The 11,010-nt window shown below is 57.5% G+C and overlaps 1 long non-coding RNA gene across 1 annotated transcript; it reads right to left on the bottom strand.

Moving 5' to 3' along the window:
• Positions 1-7,731: 7,731 nt before the first annotated feature.
• LOC136994414 (uncharacterized) lies at positions 7,732-11,010 on the bottom strand. Its single transcript, XR_010886501.1, has 2 exons — positions 8,854-11,010; positions 7,732-8,252 (listed from the first exon to the last, which is right to left on the bottom strand). It is a non-coding gene; the product is annotated as an uncharacterized lncRNA (long non-coding RNA).

The raw sequence follows: 11,010 nt of genomic DNA, 5'->3' as shown, positions 1-11,010 counted from the left end.
CTCCAGCAGTTACCTCCCCTCCAGCTCCCACACCCAGGGCCAGAGAGAGGCCCCTGCCGGAGGTTTGTGTCAGGGTGCAGCCAGGCTTCCTCTTCCCATGCTAATGGCACTGAACCATCAGGTGGAGTCCCAGGGGTGCAGGGCATGCAGGGCCAGGGACGCCTTTGCCCGTGGATTGCTCCAGGAGGCGATGGCTCAACCCTCCACCACCGGCATGTACTCGAGAAATCAGATTGGAAGGAGGAGACCCACTCCAGGCCAGAACCAAGGGCCTGACAGTATCCCAAGCCCACTGCAGCTTTGAAGGCATCCCCTTTGCACGGACATGGAGAGACAGCACTGTCCCTCTACCCTGGAAAAACCACCGGCCCTGGAAAATCACAAGGCTGCCCTCCTCGGCACTGATCTTGGCCCTTTCCTGACATGTCTCGGAACTCCTGAAAGCCTCCCTTTCCCTGCCACAGCACCCAGGCCCCAGCGGGGAAGCTTTCATGGGAGAGCGCACTCCGCATGGCAGCAGGAGGAGTTGGGCCCCACAAGGGGGTCAGGCACCGCAGGCAGCTCCAGCCTGGTTGGCCCCGCGCTCGCTGCCCTCCTCGGCCACCTCTCACCTGCCAGCATCTCTGCGAAGGACAGAGCCAGGAGCCAAGGCACCATCCTGGGCAGCATCAGGCCCTGCCGGGCCGGGGGCCACGGCCATAGGCTAGTGCCGAGGGCAAAGCAGCCCCGGCGGAAGGTGGAGAGGAGCAGAGCTGAGCCACCCTCGCCTCTGCTCCTGCCCGCACCGGGATCGCAGACCCTTGCCGCAGCAGCTCTGCCAACTCTGCCCTCCCCCATCCGACCCGCCCCCCCCCGCCCCCCCCCACTGTCACAGCCCCTTTTGGGGAGGAGAAGGGGGGACCCAGATCCAGGCCTGGCCGACCCTGGGCAGAGGCATCAGCAGAGAAGGAGCGTGGCGCCCCCAAAAGGACAAGCTTCCTTTGCCTTTTCTTCCAGAACGGCTGTGAGGGTGTCCTGGCTCTGGAGCCCTGCGTAGCCCCTGGAAAGAGGGCTAGGCAATGCCTAGGGAATAGGGAAAAGCTGCTCTCCTGCTTGCTGGCTGCTCTGGAAAGGAGAACAGGGTGAGGGGCTGCTGGCCGTGGGGGAGCAATGGAGAGGGCCAAGAATGGCTAGGAACAAATCAGAGACAAGGAGGGCGCTGCTCCGCCTGCAGCCGGCTCAGGGCCTGGGCCACACCAACCTCAAGCAGGCCCCAGTTACAGGCTGTCGGCCCACAGCTTTCCCTCACAGGACCCTCCCCATGGTCCGCAACCGCCATCTTGCCCTGGCCTCGTTCCCTGTCCTCTGCCCACGGGGTCGAAACACAGAATCACAGAATCGCTGAGGTTGGAAGGGACCTCTGGAGATCATCTTGTCCAACCCCCCTGCTCAAGCAGGGTCACCTAGAGCACACTGCACAGGATTGCATCCAGGCGGGTTTTGAATATCTCCAGAGAAGGAGACTCCACAACCTCTCTGGGCAACCTGTTGCAGTGCTCTGTCACCCTCACAGTGAAAAAGTATTTCCTCCTGTTCAGATGGAATTGTCTGTGTTTCAGGTTGTGCCTCTTGCCTTGCGTCCTGTCGCTCGGCACCACTGAAAACACAGTGTGGAGAAAAGACTCCCCCACCATCCCCTTCAGTTCTGATATCCCCCCCTTTAGTATGGACGTGTAAGTGCACAGAAAGGGCTCTGAGCTTTGTTGATGCCTCCCAAGGACCAGGATCTCCTTCACCTCCCAGGACCATGGCCAGGAAGAGATGTAGCAAGAGCAGAACCACCTCACCTCAGCCCACTTCCTTTTCGCAGGCAAAGCTGAGAGACAGTACCAGTCCAACCAGGCAGGCCTGAGCAGGGCTCTGCTTCTCTTGGGACAAGTGGTGAGATATAGCAGCCTTGGGAGGTTCCCCTGTGCCCTGCCTGTTCCCCTGCTATGGAGGCCATAAGCCGCACTGAGGTGCCTGATCCGCAGCTGCAAGCGGAACGAGGCTCTTCCCCATGTGCTCTGCAGGGACACATGAGGGTCAGGCCAGCAGGCCTGCGAGCAGTCAGCACAGTTCCACGGGGCCAAGCCGGGTACAGGGCATGCCCAGGTCCCAAGGTGCCAGGGACCCCCATCACGCTGATCTAGGCAGGGCAATAACCCCATGCATCTGGCAACCCACATGATCATGCCTGCTCCACTTTGCCTCTCTCCAGCTCCGCTCTGGCTGCAGTGCTGCTCTGCCCACATTTCCCACCCCATCTGGGCCTCTGTGACCTGCACCCAGCCAAGGTCCGTCCTCAGCACAACCCAGTCCCTTCCTCAAAGCAGGCCGGGACTGTGACAACCAGGAATGCAAAATGGAGGGAGGGAGGGAGGGAGGAGTGCAAGAAGTGTAAGAAGCTCAAAATCACACCTGAAAACACAGCAGGGCTATTCCCACAGGCATCCACTGCAACAAGCACAAAGAAGACGTGGTGGGGGGGCGTGGAAAGGGGAAAAGCTACAGGAAACGCCCATGTTAGAGCTGAAGCCTGCCCTTGTCTCTGTGGTGTAAGAAAGGAGGCACGTGGGGAAAGGTCCCATTTGCCGCACCTGTGGGATTGCCACGCGGTGAGCAGCCATGCCCCCAAACCTGCCTGCCACTCCCCACCCCTCCAGCTCCCACACTCTGGGCCAGGGCTGCTGGCAGGAGGTTTGTGTCAGGGTGCAGACGGCTTTCCTGTCACTGTGGGAACGGCACAGAAATAGCGGGCCGAGTCCTGTGGGCGCAGGGCACGCAGGGCCAGAGACGCCACAGCCTGTGAATTGTCGCGGGAGACAGTGGCTCGACTCTCCACTGCCGTACCATAATGAATGTTGCTAGAATCATAGCTGATGGTGGCGACCCACTCGAGTGTGGCACCGGCGGCCTGACGGTACCAAAGTAAATAATAATCCTCGAAGGTGAAGCCGGATCCTTTGCAGGAGAGTTGCACGGAGTCCCCGAACTCTCGCAGCCCTCCACCGGCCTCCACCAGCCGCACCTGGGCCTGCACCCCTGTGGACAGAGAGTGCAGGGAGCAAGGCAATGCGCACACACACACACGCACACACAGAGTGGCAGGCAGTTCACCAGCCGCTCTGGGGTCACCTTCCTGGGCACATGGAGACCCAGCATCATCCCTCCCTCATCCCTCTACCCTGGGAAACCCACTGGCCCTGGGAAATCCCAAGGCTGCCCTCCTCAGGGCTGAACTTGGCCTTGTCCTGAAATGTCCCCCAAATACTGGAAACCTCCCTCTCCCTGCCACAGAACCTCATCCCCACTGGCAAAGGCAATTTTCATGGCAGAGTGCACCTCACGTGGCAGCAGGCAGCAGCTGGCTCCCAGGACGGGGCACAGGCAGCCCCAGCCCCAGCCCCAGCCCGCCCGGCCCCGCGCTCGCTGCCCTCCCTGGCTGCCTCTCACCTGCCGGCACCGCTGCCAACGACAAGGCCAGGAGCCAAGGCACCATCCTGGGCGGCATCAGGCCCTGCCTCGGCCCTCTCCTGCATACACCGCCACTGGGGGCCTTCACCGCGGCAGCGCTAAGGACTCTGCCCCCACCGCAGACCCGTCCCGCCCCTCGCTGTCGCGGTCCCTTTGTGGGAGGAGGAGCGGCGACGCAGGGCCCGGCCGGCGGACGTTCATCGGCAGAGAAGGAGTGCGGCGCCCCCAGAAGGCCGCAGCTCCTTTCCCTTTTTGCCCCGCACGGTGGGACGAGTGTGCGGGCTCCCCAGCCCTGCGTAGCCTCGTAAAGAGGAGCCCTGGGCAATGCCTCAGAGGCCATAGGGAGAAGCTTCTCTGCCGCTCGGGGGCTGCTCCGGAAAGAAGAGCAGACTGGGGGCTGCAAGCCGTGACGGAGCCCTGGAGACGGTCGTGGATGGCAGCGAGGAGAGCTAAGACGCGGAGTGCCCTGCTCTGCCGGCACATGGGTCAGGGTCTCAGCCAGGCCCAGCTCGGCCGGCCCCAGCACCGGGCTGTTGGCCTCCAGCATCCCCTCGTAAGACTGTCCCCATGCCTCACAACCGCATCCTGCCCTAGCTTCACTCCCGGTCCTCTGGCCATGGGGCTGAGAAACAGCTTTGGAAGTCAGCCTCCAAAAGCCCACCCACCCAACCTGCCCCACAGGGACCCCGAGGAGGTGACACGTTTTCCAAGGCTTCACACGCTGCTCAGCTCTGCCCAGTGTGGGGAGGACTGAGAGAAGCGGGCTCCAGTGCAGGCAGGTGCAGCTTGCCAGAGAAAACACCCTGTCCTGGACAGGCTGCGAGGAGTCAGCACAGCCCCACAGGGCTGTGCCGGGTGCAGGGGCACACTTGATTCCCAGATGCCTGGTGTGCCTGTCCTGCCTGCTTAGGACAGGCAATAACCCCATGCACACCGTCGACCACACATCCAGGCCCGCGTTGCCTTGCCTCTCCTCAGCTTGGCTCTATCTGCAGAGCAGCTCTGCCTGCTTCCCCCTCACAATCACCCCTTCTGTGCCCGTGTGACCCCTGTCTGAGCTGACCCAGGATATGCACGTGGAGACAGAAGTAACAACACAGAGAAGAGACTTTGTAACCTGTCCAGGGGAAAATCTGCTCTACAGCTCAGCTCTTCGTGCTACATTGCTGTGGGACTCCCCAAAGAACATGAGGTAGCCACACTAGATTCAGCTTGGGCTTTCCCTGTGAAAATGCTCTCAAGGCTCTTTGTGCTTCTTCCTGACCAGCAAAAGCTTCCCTTTTGCTTTGTGTGTGTGAGAGAGACTGAGGAGGAAGCAAGGAGGTGACAGCATGTTCATGGTTTTGGGTGGGCTTGTGAGAGATTCTGCTGCTGAAATAGGTACCAGGGCTCCTTTCCCTTTTCTGCCCGGACAGCTGTGAGGGTGGCCGGGCTCTTTAGACCCATGTAGCTCTTGAAAAGAAGGCACCTGGGCAACGCCTCCAAGGCAATAGGGGAAAGCTGCTTGCCTGTTTGGTGGCTGCTCCGGAATGGAAAGTGGGGGGAGGGGCTGTGGGGTGTGTGGGAGCCACGGAGATGGCCAGGGACAGTTGGGAGTAAAGCAGAGCTATGAGTGCTGTGCTCCAGCCACAGTGACCCTCCCCATGCCCCGCACTCTCATTTTACCCTGCCCTCACTCCCTGTCCCCAGCACACCAGGCTGACATGGGGAGGAGCGTGGAGGAATGAACACCCCCACACCTTTTCTCTGTGACAAGGGGCCCCCCAGGATTCCCCAGGCAGCCAAGGCTCCATGGGGCTAATGGGCACCGGGAGCAGGTCCTTGCTTGGTGCTGCAAGAAGGCGCAGGCTTGAGCGGTGTCCTGGCTCCAACTCCACTCACCCCAACCCCCAGCTCACCCCACACAACTCCTGCGAGGCTCAGTGGGGGACAACATTGTGGGATATCCTCTGAAGAAAGGGGAGACTGTCTTCTGTGTGCTCACCATGCTTGGGAGGGACCCCAAACTTCTTTTGGGATCCTTGTGCCTGCAGGTCAACACACCCCCTGGGATCAAGATGTGCCACGGTGTCATGGTCCTGGCTGGTGTCATCTTTTCAGCAGTGCTGCCAACCCTGCAGGCTGTCCAGCTCCTGTACGCTCCCTCTTCCCCTGGGTGCTCCAGCCCAGTCCCTTGGGTAGGAGGTGGGAAATGGAGGTTCAGAGGGTAAAGGGGGGGCAGGAGCCCACTGGAGCTAGGCACTTGAGGCTGAGAAGAAAAGGGGGGATGTCAGGCCATATTGTGAAAGCCAGGACAGTTGCAAGATGCCTTTTCAATCCTTCAGGGAAGGTCCTCAGTGTAAACACCAAATAATTCATTCAGAATGGAAGGCTCAGTTTTGTCCTTCCGGGATCATTTTTCATGACAAATGCCCTAACTCTGACTTTGTTTTCTCTGCGGCATTTAAGGTGTGTTGCTGTTTTGTAAACACACAGCGGCTGGTACATGCACATGCTCAACATGGCACCAGTATGTACCCAAACTAGGAGGCCACCTTTGGGAAGGTGGGGAGTAGCATGCATCCCCTTTAGGCCAGCTGATCTCCAGTGTGCCCTGGTTCCTTCCTGGAGGCTGAAGAGCCTGAGAGCTGGCCATGGCTGTTCCTGGGAAGAGGGTCCCTGGAGACAGTGGAGGGCAGGGAGTGTGAGGAGTAGATTTGGGAAGTGGGATCCCCCCACGATGCGCAGCAATGGCCCATCCCTCCCTGGGAGCTGCCCTGAACCCCTCCTGGCAGTCGCCTCCCCTCCAGCTCCTGCACCATGGATCAGCAGCCCCAGCAGGATGTTTGTGTCAGTCAGGGTGCATCCAGGTCTCCTGTCCCCATGGGAATGAATGGTCCACAAGTACTGAGCTGAGTGCCAGGGATGCAGAGTGCGCAGGACCAGAGTCTACTGAGCCCAGAGTTTGTCCCAGAAGGTGGTGGCTTGACCCTCCACAGTGGCCCCATACTTCTTCATATTACCTGATTGGCTGCTGATGTATGAGGCCCAGCTGGATCCATGGCAGAAGAGGTGCTCAGAGTCCCCAGGCACTCACAGCCCTCCACCAGCCTCCACTAGCTGCATGCAGGCCCACACCCCTGCGGACAGAGAGTGCAAAGAGCAAGGCAATGCATGCACAGGGCGAGAGGTAGGTCACTTGCCACAGTGGGGTCCGCTTGCCAGGGACATGGAGAACCAGCATCATCCCTCCACCTGGGGAAGCTCACTGGCCCCAGAAAATGACTCCCTCCTTGCGGCTGATCTTGGCCCTCTCCTGAAATGTCTCTGAAATCCTGAAAGCCTCCATCTCCCTGCCACAGCACCTGCTCCCCTGTGGGGAAGGAGATTTGCACGGGGGAGTGCACCCAGTGTGGAAGCAGAAAGAGCTGGACCCCAAGATGACTTTGCTTCTCTCTTGCTGTCCCCAGCCCCAATCCTGCTCTGCCAGTAACTGTCCTCTTTAATGAAATATTATGGGGGCTCTCGCATGATGTCACTTTGCTCCGCTAGTCTGGTCTTGTGCTCTCCTACTCCTCTCGACCTGACACAGCTCAAAGCAAACCTGCCCCATTAATACCATCAATCCCCTCAAGAATGTCAGTGACAGAGGAAGGGGCATGCTTGATGTATGCAGCCCGGTTCCACCACTGTATCCCCACCACAGCACCTAAAGCCCAGCCTTGTCTTCAGGGCAAAGAAAACACACCAGGAGTGGACCCTGCACCCTGCTCAAGCCCCATGCACTGTGGTTCCAGCACCAGGGGTCCAGTCCCGCTGTTCCCCAGAGACATAAGGTGATGCCCTGGGTGTCAGGGAATGCAGCTGCATGGAGAAGGGGTTGCTGGGGACGTCTCTGGTGATGCTGATCCTCTTTTGGAAGCGTGGGGCACAGTCTGTTTGCACACCTCCAAAAACTGCAGCCATCCACTCCTGGCTCTCTCCTGCTTTCTGCTTGTGCCAGTGCCCCACCAACATACCAGTGGACAGGGACACCCCAAACACAGCACACCTGAGGAGAAAGACTCTGAGCCCCTGCCCTATGCAGGGTCCAAAACTCACAAGCCTCAGCTGGGAACATGTGCCTGGAAATGAGCCTGAGAAGAAGCAGCAAATGAGCAAAAGCTGTGATGAGGGCAGAGAAGGCCCCCACTCTTGGGGAAACTAGTATTTCCATGTGCCTGCTCCTACAAGGAACCAGAACAAACACCAGGAGAAAATACCTAATCACTTCTGTGTCTTTGCAGGAACAGAGCTCTCACAAACACAGTAACACCCAATACAGTTAAAAACACAGCAGCAATGCTCTTACACTTGCCCACTTGGGAGCAGGACTAGAGCAACGAGGAAAGGCTGGGACAGGCTGGAGAGGAGGCCCCAGGAATGTGCATTCCACCCCACTGCTGCTTAGGTTCCCAGGAGTGCTCTCATCTGGATCATAGATCCTCTCACAGAGCTGCAGGTAACAGAGCTAACACAGCACAGGTGATAGAGAGAGCCAACAGATGCAACAGTTTTGCAGCAGTAGGTGCAGAAGGGCACAAAGAAGGCATCCTCATCTCAGTCCAGACCAGCATTCATGGCCTCAGGTATGGTGGTGAAGCACCACAGAGCACTTTCCCCAGGGCCTGTTGGAGCAGCTGTCCCTGTCATGTCAGAGGCTTTGGTGCAGACAGAGCTTCTGATGGAGGACACAGCTCTGCAAGTCTTGGGCTGCAGGCAGTGCCTGGGGCCTCACCCTGAGGAGAAAGGAGGGGAAAAAAAAAGTGGAAAAACTCTACTACTTGCAGTGATGTAGTTCAGAGAGCACCTTTATTCTCACTCTCACACACACCCACCCCGCAGCAGCTGCAGGGGAAGCATGTCTGATGCACAAATCAGGCTGAGGCTTCCCTGATTAGCATAAGTAAATGACTTATATACATTTCTTTGGTTGGTATAGTTACTATCTAACACTCCCTGGTTGGCTGTATATACAAGGCAGAGAACAAAGAGAATGGAAGTCTTCACTAGCAAACTCCGCAACTGCTAACTGGCTTTATGCAGTTTGAATTCCTGGCAAGCCAGGCAGGAGTTGGAGCATTTTATACAAAGCTCAAGGTTTCTTTCTTTGCTCTATCTTAAGATAGTGATTAGTAAAACAAAAAAATGAAGTTAGTCTTGCCACTATTGTTGATTGTCTTTTACCTCCACATCTGAGAGATGGAGTGGACTGATACTGCAACAGGGTTTTGCTTTCTGTGGCCATGGGACCCTTTTGGAGAATTATGTCTCCCTGGGAGAGACAGGATCCACCTCACTAAACAGGGCAAAAGTAGCTCTGCCAACAGGCTGGCTGACCTGGTAAGGAAGGCTCCATCACCTGCACAGGGACTGAGCTGAAGCTGACTGGCCTGTAGTTCCCCAGGTCCTCCTTCTTGCCCTAGCCTTCCTTTTGCTGCTTGTGCACTTTTAGAAGCCTTTCTTCTTGCCCTTAACATCCCTTGCCAGTTTCAACTTCAGATGGACTTCAGTTCTCCTAACCCCATCCCTGCATGCTCGGACACTGCCTTCATATCCCTCCTGGGCCCCCTGTCCCTGCTTCCACCTCTTGTACACTTCCTTTTCAGGTCTGGCTTTTGCCAGGAGTTCCTTGCACGCCCATTCAGGGTGTACCCCTTGGGATTCTCCATGTGTGCAAGCTGCTGATTTTAAAAGTCAGTCTTATTCTGCATGGAAGGCCCATTTTTGGCCTTCGGGGAACGTGCTCTGGGACAGAATCAGACTTCTCCTTGGCTCCTGATGAGCTCCATAAGCAGGAATGTTCCTCCTGCAAGGGAAAGCTGAGGAAGTCTCAGTTTCATCTTTTGGCTGCAAGTTTCAGTGCTGGAACTCGAGAAAAAAAAAAAAAAAATCCTGCAAAGTGAGAGGAAGGTTATATGGGTGAGTAGAAAGGAAGACCCCAGAGGACTGAGGAGCAGTGTTCAGCATGGTTCTGTCTGCTGCATTTATGGTGAGTGACTGGCTGCTTTTTGTAAAGACACCGACACTGGGCAATGCGCACACTGGGAGGCTGCAGCAGCAGGTACACACATGAAGAGCCCAGTTTGGGAAGGACAGGGAATAACACGCACATCTCCCGTGTCTCCTGCTTGCTTCCTGGAGCCTGGGAGGCCCAGCTGCTGGCCATGGCTCTTCCTGGAAACAGGGCCCCTCCACACAGGGGCGGGGAGGGAGAGAGATCAGGAGATCCACTCCAACCCTGGAGGCCCCTGCCTGACACCTGCAAAGGGCACAGGGCAGCACACGGGAGCATGCGAGGCTGGGAGGGAAGGCTCCGGGTCTGCCCCACAATCCAAAGTACAAGGACACAGGAGTCATCCCAAAACATTTCCACACCCCAGAGTTTTTGCCAAAAGCTCTGCCTGCCTGTAATGCCTGAAGCTGTAATGTCAGCCAGCCCTGGAAGGGCAGAAGAAAGGGGGCCAAAAAGGGGGCCAGCTGTACCTGAAGCATGTCAAACCACATCTTTCGTTTGGGCCACTGTCTTCCCTCTTCTCCTTCACATGCCTGGGATGCTCTTCTCGCTCTCATGCTTGAAACTCTAATGGATCATAGTGTATGCTGTGCAGGCACTGTGCACCAGTGCCTGCTGGTACCAGCACCTGTGCAAGTTCTGGAAAGGGACTCGAATACATGGCAGGAGAGGTGCATGAAATCCCTAGGGCTTCTCAGCTCTGGGGGCAGACGGCAACACGGAACTCCCAGGCACCTTCCACTAGCCTCCAGCTGACCATGCAACTCTCCCAGGGAGGCTGCCAACCAGAGGTGGATGTCCTGGCATAAGCTGCTCCTCTCTCTGTGGGGGGATAGCACACAAGAAAGAGATGAGGGGCCCTGGGAGGAGGTTTTTGTTAGTGCCCAGACAGGTGTCCTGCTCCCATGGGAATGGCACAGAAGTGGCAGACACAGTCCCTGGGGAGAAGAGCGAGCAGGGCAAAAGACCGGTTGGCTGGGAACTGTCCTTGGAGGCAGAGGCTCACCCCTCCTGTGCTGCCCTGCACCAGATGCAGGAAGAATCGTAGCTGATGAAGGAGACCCATGCGATCCTGGCCTGGGCACCTGAGGGTACCTCCGGATATTGCAGACATCCACTACCGGATCCCTCCAGGATTCCGCTTCTACCAGGGCGCCACAAAACCACCAGCTGAGAGGGACTCACCACAGGCAGCGCACCTGAGGGTGTGGGGCTTGGAACCCTGGACTCGCGCAGAGCCAATCCTCCAAGATGAGGAGAAACACAAGAGCAAAGCTGCAATAACAGCCTAAGGCAACAAGTGTTTCTATTTCCATGGTCTTCCAGGGGATCAGGAGAAACACAGAGAGGAAATGGGTAGTCAGTTCTCCAATCTGGAGGCACACGGCTCTCACAGACATGCTCACACCCAGGAAAGTCAGGCACACAGGAACACGGCTAGGAAAGAAGCAGCAAAGCCCCGATACTCACTCACTTAGCAG

This window comes from Apteryx mantelli, chromosome 28, assembly GCF_036417845.1.
Source record: "Apteryx mantelli isolate bAptMan1 chromosome 28, bAptMan1.hap1, whole genome shotgun sequence".
NCBI classification, from domain to species: Eukaryota; Metazoa; Chordata; class Aves; order Apterygiformes; family Apterygidae; genus Apteryx; species Apteryx mantelli.
The sequence above is the reverse complement of the archived record's forward strand: the minus strand, read 5'-3'. Positions and strand labels throughout refer to the sequence as shown.